This window comes from Myxocyprinus asiaticus, chromosome 28, assembly GCF_019703515.2.
Source record: "Myxocyprinus asiaticus isolate MX2 ecotype Aquarium Trade chromosome 28, UBuf_Myxa_2, whole genome shotgun sequence".
In the NCBI taxonomy this organism is placed as follows: Eukaryota; Metazoa; Chordata; class Actinopteri; order Cypriniformes; family Catostomidae; genus Myxocyprinus; species Myxocyprinus asiaticus.
This window is the reverse complement of record NC_059371.1, coordinates 29,464,617-29,471,810: the sequence shown is the minus strand read 5'-3', so window position 1 is coordinate 29,471,810 and position 7,194 is coordinate 29,464,617. Positions and strand designations below refer to the sequence as shown.

Here is a 7,194-nt window from a genome sequence, read left to right as displayed (position 1 = left end):
TTTTTCTTCTTCTTTTTCTTTTCTTTTTTTTTTTTTTTGCAGAGTGTTTCTAAATAAATTATTATGGTGTCAAATAAACTAAAATCTTTTATCTTAATTACATAATATTGAAGAGAGTAAATTTAACAAATATCTACAGTAATTTAATAATCTGATATATAGTACTTAAAATAAACGTTAACAATTAAAGACGAACATTTTATTAGAACATTTCACATTGGATCTTTCCTTATTAAAGCATTAATAAACATACATCACATGACACTCAGACATCATTGACAGGGAAGCTTTAATGCATGCTATGTCACCTTGCATTTTTGGTGATAAAAAACAAGATACTGCTCACACATATCTCAACACTTGGTGCACAAAAGACGATGATGGTAACAATCAACAGATAATTGTATTTATTTATTTAAATCATGAACAGGTCATTTTGAGTTGAAAATTAGCTGCACATTTCACAAAACAAGTTATCAAACATAAAAAATTCAACAATAAAACAGTGAAACAATGCAAGCTCATTAATTATTCAAGCCCTGTGCATGCTAGGAATACCAGCCTCGAAATTTTGAGTAAAATGTACTTATTTTCTTCAGTGAAACTAACTCTAAATATAGTTGAAAGCAGCAATTAAGGGGCCAAGCACATCAACCATTATTAGGCACAACAATGGCAAAAAAAATAAGTAAGCAATCTGGTCATGATTTTAGGCAAAATGTTTGAAAAACCATGAATATTATCAATTGCAATGGGACATAAAAGCATATTACTTATTATTGACTAACAGGTGGCACTGTCACCAAATTGATATGGTGTAGTCAAGGTGCTGTCATGATGACACATACAAAGTTTCATGTCAATATGCCAAAGCGTTGCCGAGATAGAGCCTGAAAACCATTCTGGCACCGTGCCATCAAATTCACTGTTGTGTTAAACGAAAATGGTTTGGTTTATCAACATGAAATCCATAACTTTTTGTTGGCATGGTCTGAAGATGGTCTGATTCGATTTTGGTTAAAATCTGACAAACGCTCAAGGAGTTAGAAAAAGTAGGTTTTTAAAAATATTTCAAAATGGCGGACAGGAAGTTCGATTGATCATGGCATAATTGGTATCCACGTTCTCGGCATGACCCATGGAATCTACCAAGACTAATCTCATGACAATAGCACAAAGTAATCAAAAGTTATTAGCATTTTAAGAAAATTTGGTATAACTTTTGACCAGAAAGTGGCGCTGTCCCAAAACATTTTGAGTACCTTCAGGGCATTGTGCCAATGACACATAACGAGTTTCATAAGGATATGTCAATGTGTTTGAAAAATAAAGCATTTTACAACAAAATTCAAAATGGGCGACACCCAAAATGGCCGACATAGGAAAATTTTGTATCATTCGACTCGGCATCCCACACAGAATCTAACAAGACCAGGTGAAACCGTTCAGAAGTTATAAGCAAAAATATGCATTTTTCATATCTCGTGACCACTAGGTAGTGCTGTGCCGAAACTGTGCAAGTACCCTCAGGTCATGGTTGTCATAACACACACCAAGTTTGGTGTGAATAAGCAAAAGCGTTGCGGAGATATAGCCTCACATCCAATTTGGCGTGCTCTACGTCGAATTTGTTCGCGGGTTATTCAAGAACAGTTTGACTAATCAACTTGAATTCCAAAACTTTTTATCAGCCTGGTCTGAAGATGATCTGATTAAATTTTTGTGCAAATTGAACAAACGGTCTAGGAGGAGTTAGAAAAAATATGTTTTTCGAAAAATTTTCAAGACGCAAAATGACGACATAGGAGTCGATTCGTCTCGAGTTAAGGAATCAGAGGAAAAAGGAATTTTGATTCTAGCGCTTACGGTTCAAAAGTTATTAGCATAAACGTGTGAAAATTTGGCCAGTTGGATGCGCTAGAGGGTTTGAGTTAGAGACTCCAAATTTGCTCCAGTTAATGTTCAGACTGTCCTCTATTTGTGTGCCAAATTTCACAACTTTGCCACATAAGGTTCTATGGGAAGCCATAGACTCAATGGCAGAAGAAGAAGAAGAATAAAAAGAACACTAACGATTACAATAGGTGCCTACGCACTTTCAGTGCTTGGACCCTAATAACAAAAAGAACACTAACGATTACAATAGGTGCCTAAGAACTTTCAGTGCTTGGCCCCTAATTAGTGAATAAATATGACCAAGTTTTCTACTTTAGGATTGATACATGATGATACACTGTAAAGATAATAACAAGCAGTCATAAATACTATTTACTTATAAACTAGAGCATTCATTTTCACATGTTTGAATTGAGTACAAATGTAGAATTTAATTAATATTTTCAGGTTCATGCTTAACCAGACTTATTCAGTGTAGAAAGTACTAAATCTTTGATGCTATGTTTACTTCACCACAAAATAATTAATTTTTTCATTGTATGTCGATGTCATATTTTAGTGATAGAGAGCTAAAACATAAACGTGGCTTTTTAATGCAAATATCAGGTAAACTGCTACAATGTTGCCCCTTGTGTTTGCCGTTAATTCAGCAAGCCTGTTCAGGATATGTTAGAAAACACTGTAGGTGTGTACCAGTCGACCATTAGGGTCCTCCGAAGTGAACTTCACATGGTATTCAGTCATTTTAAGGTAGATTCCAATCTGAAGGAAACGTTTATGTTAAGTCGGAAGGGCACAGTAAACAGCATAGGGAATAAGTGTACATGGATACATCACTTCACAGGAAGTGGAGAGGAATATTTGCCCACCAGTCATTGCGAACTAGCAGAGTACTGACACGGCTGCGTCTGAAACCAGGAAAATGCTGCCTTCGGAGGCTGTATATGGAAACATGGAAATAAGGTGCTTTTCAAACTGTTCGGAGAACGGTTTTCTTAAGAGTTCCATTCATTCAAAACAGCTGTCAGTGAAGCCATTAACTGATTAGGTCAGCTGCCTATGTTTTCCGATGCAGCGTAGTTTGTCTAAAATAAATGCTAAAATCAAATAAACGAATTGAGTTTGAGATGGTTTCGTTTTAATTAAGCTTAATTTACATAAGGTGTGCTTTCTATGCGGTTGTGCTCGAGTGCAAAATAGTGGCTGTGTCTCGTTTGGAAGCGTAACGTAACATGGTTGCTATGACGGCACGCCACTCTTTAACAAGCCTGAGCGCTTTGAGTGAGAAGGGAACAAAGTCCCTCTGGAAGGGAAGGTATGAGGTACATTTTAGGAGAGTTATGATGTAAAGAGAAAAGAAAATAGATTTTACAAGTGTACTTTTAGTCTAGTACTTTATTTTAATTATATAGTATTATAATTATACATATTATATACTCTGCACCCTTCTACTGAGGTACTTCTACTTGCGTTTGAACATCATATTTACGGGCAAATTGGCGTCATTTTTTTAGATATTTCCGTTGAAGCAAAGAATTGTGGGTTGTGAGTGCCCCCGAAGGATACACCTCATGCATCCTCCGAATTCCAGAGAAAGCAGGTCGCATTTAAGGCTGCATTCGAAGTGTCCTACTCGCTTTTATGAAACGAGACAGCCTCGATGACGTATGTGGCCGACAAATATGACCTCAGGAGGACGCATCCTTCCAAACGAGACACAGAATCTTTTATATGACTCAGAAGAACGAGTAGTCTCAGAGAGTGATTCGTTCATTTTGTCGCAGCCACACATGTGCAAAATCCGTGCTCGTGTTTTGTTCATTTGGAGCGGGGACAGCTCTGTACAGGAAACAGAACTCATTAGTTCACCTCCCGAGTCGGTCTTTGGGTACAAGTCGTTCACTGACAGCCGCAAAGTCTCTGTATTGCAAAAAGAAGTTACTTAATACTTCTTAATGCTCCCAACAAGCAGTTTGAGATGCTTTATTTTTGCCCTTACAGTCACACGAAATGTTTCTGGTCACTAATTTTATTTCTTGCAATTCATAACTTTGTGAATATTTCTGTCATGATGTTTTTTCCCATCCCATAGAATCCGGTAATAAAGAGTATTGTTTTAAACTTTGTATGACTTTTATCTTCTCATCAGAAAATATCATAAACTACAAGAGCTATAAGGAAACCCCATATTATTTACTTGTTTATTGAGTTGATTTTAAATAAATTGTAATGTATTTTTCCTTCATGATGCATCCCCTCGTTGTATTATTTATTTATTTATTCTTATGTTCTTGTTGGGAGAAGACCCAAATTGAGCATTATTTATTTATTAACTAATTTTACACTTAAATAAAACATCGTCTCAACACTTCCTGCATGAAATACATGAAAATAATTCATCATGACAATTCATATGATTTTAAAAAGGCATTTATTGCCATACTGACATGTACTGATGGGTCGTAGGAGGAGAACATCTGCAGTCTGGACAGCAACTACCTCCCATGCACGCTTACATGGATGACATGACCACCCTGACCTAAACCATCACATGTACCAAACGTCTACTGGAAAAGCTTCATGCCAACATAATGTGGGCACGGATGAAGTTCAAACCCAGCAAGTCCAGAAGCATATCCATCGTCAGAGGGAAACTTGTAGACCAGAGATTCCACAACGATGAAACACCCATCCCGACGGTATTGGAGATGCCAGTCAAGAGCTCAGGGCGATGGTACAATGCAAGCCTCAAGGACTCAGACCAGAGTGACCAACTGAGGGAAGAAACTATCAAAGGCCTTGTTAGCATAGACAAGAACTTGCTTCCTGGTAAGTTGAAACTGTGGTATCTGCAGTTCGGATTGCTGCCCCGTCTGATGTGGCTTCTAACAGTCTACGAAGTCTCCATTACCAAAGTCGAGAAGCTGGAGAGGACAGTCAGTTCGTACATCAAGAAGTGGCTTGGACTCCCGCGTTGCCTCAGCAATATCCGCTTGTATGGGAACGGTGCTCTGAAATTGCCTGTTTCTAGCCTCACTGAAGAGTACAAATGCACCAAAGTGAGGCTGGACATGACCCTGACCAAGTCTCAAGATGCTATGTTACAAGCGGCGTATCCCAGACTGGCAACTGGGAGGAAGTGGACCCCGTCTGAGGCTGTACAGCAAGCAAAATCTGCTCTCAGGCATAGAGACATCGTACGACAGGTGCAGCAGGGAAGAGGGGGTTTTGGACTTGGGGCAAGAAGACCCATATGGCACAATGCGACAGCCACCCAGAGAAGAAAGCTGGTAGTAGCCGAGGTCTGGCAGCAGGAGGAGGCAGAGAGATGAAAGGCAAATTCGCCATCCAAACAGGGCCAGTGGACTAACTGGGAAAACCTGGAGCATCGTAAACTCACCTGGAAGGATCTTTGGGAGATGGAAGGAAGTAGACTTAGCTTCATCATTAGAGCCACCTATGATGTCCTTCCCACACCCAAGAATCTAAACCAGTGGGTTGGAGAAGATCCATCATGTCCTCTCTGTCAAACCAGTCTTTCCCAAGGCCGTTACACCTGGAGGCACAACCAGGTCCTGAGACAACTTGTGAATACCTTGGAGGGAATGAGAACTACTACCAATGCCCTCTCTCCCCCAATACCTGGATTCTCAAAAACCACCACCTTCATAAAAGCAGGACAACTTCCAGTGGACCCAACTGCAAGAAGGGAATCGACCCTGCTGGAGGCTGCCCGGGACTGGAAAATGCATGTTGATCTAGACCAGAAGCTCATCTTTCCGCCTGAGATAATTACAACTAATCTCAGGCCAGACCTGATCTTGTGGTCAACCTCGCAAATGTCCCTGTTCATTGTGGAACTAACTGTGCCTTGGGAGGCTACAGTTGGTGAAGCGTATGAACATAAAAGGCTGAAGTACTCAGACCTAGCAGCCGAGGCAGTACAACGGGGCTGGCGAACCCAGTTGTTCCCCGTAGAGGTTGGTTGCAGAGGTTTTATAGCTACATCAACAACTAGGCTGCTGAAGGGGTTGGGAGTCAGAGGGCAGGCCTTCCGACGAGCCGTCAGTTCGCTTTCAGAGGCTGCTGATTGAAGCAGCAACTGGCTATGGCAACTGGGCAGCAAAATGACCAAGAGGGGTAAAAGCGGAGGGGGGCTCACCTGGGACACCAGATGTCACTGTTGAGCCCTTTGGAGGTGTCGTGGGCTTATCAACGAAACACCAAGGAAGGAGGGTGCCCACCTGATGACCCCAATGAAGTTAGTACCCCTACTCCCCACCCAAGATATCAAGATAGTGTCGATTATTCTAAGGGATTGTCCTATAAGCTCAACAAATGATACAAACAACAGCAACACACTGTGACTGTGAGCTGTAAAGAAGAAAAATAATGGAAAAAGACCAGTAATTGTCATTCGTGAATGAGTGCAGAGCCTGGAGGTCACGTGTCAAATGAACGAAGACTCAGATCCGAACTCTGAAGACCGACTCGGGAGGTGAACTAAATCAATATTGTTTCCTGTAGAGCCTGTCACATGATGAACGAAATGACTTGAAAAAAGATTTGTTCATTTTGCTGAATGAGACTCAAAGATCCAAGTCAGTAAAATGATCCGATCTTCCCATCACTGGTGCAAGGCGCACGAGATGCGACCGTTACATCCATTATCATGACAATGGGTCATATAACAGTTAAGAAGACACACATATTATACAATAACCACATAACATTTATTTTTTAAATTAATAAGCAACAGTCATCTAACAAGTCTAGAGAAATATATTAATTAAAATGTATAACAGTCAGAGGCGTAGTTTCCAGGGGGGATGGGGGACGTTAAACCCCTCCAACAATCAAAACAAGCAAGTACATCCCCCTCAATATTTGAACCATGATCAATGGAAACATGTAAATACTTCAGGCTGCAACCCCCCAATATTCAAGCCAAATCTACGCCATTGATAACAATACATTTTTATAAGTATACACGTGAATGTATAATATAAATGCATAAGGTTATTTATTGTACATTTGTATGTGTTTACAAGAGTATTTTGTGTCATCTTACTTGAACCCCGTGATCAGCGCGACTCAAGCGTCGTCTGTGTTTGATGACGTGGCAGGGTATTCCAAAGGAACGAATTTTGTCAACTGAAGTGGACTTCACCAGATATCCCGTGCTCAGTGAGTAGGGAGCAGTACACACCTTGTGATGAAGAATCTGACCTTAAATCATTAAAGGAATATTCCGGGTTCAACACAAGTTAACCTCAATCGACAGCATTTGTGGTATAA

At 40.1% G+C, this 7,194-nt stretch overlaps 1 long non-coding RNA gene across 1 annotated transcript; it reads right to left on the bottom strand.

Moving 5' to 3' along the window:
- Positions 1–396: 396 nt before the first annotated feature.
- Positions 397–7,061, bottom strand: LOC127418702 (uncharacterized). The gene is made up of 3 exons (XR_007893533.1): positions 6,968–7,061; positions 2,766–2,834; positions 397–2,658 (listed from the first exon to the last, which is right to left on the bottom strand). It is a non-coding gene; the product is annotated as an uncharacterized LOC127418702 (long non-coding RNA).
- Between the last annotated feature and the right edge of the window lie 133 nt (positions 7,062–7,194).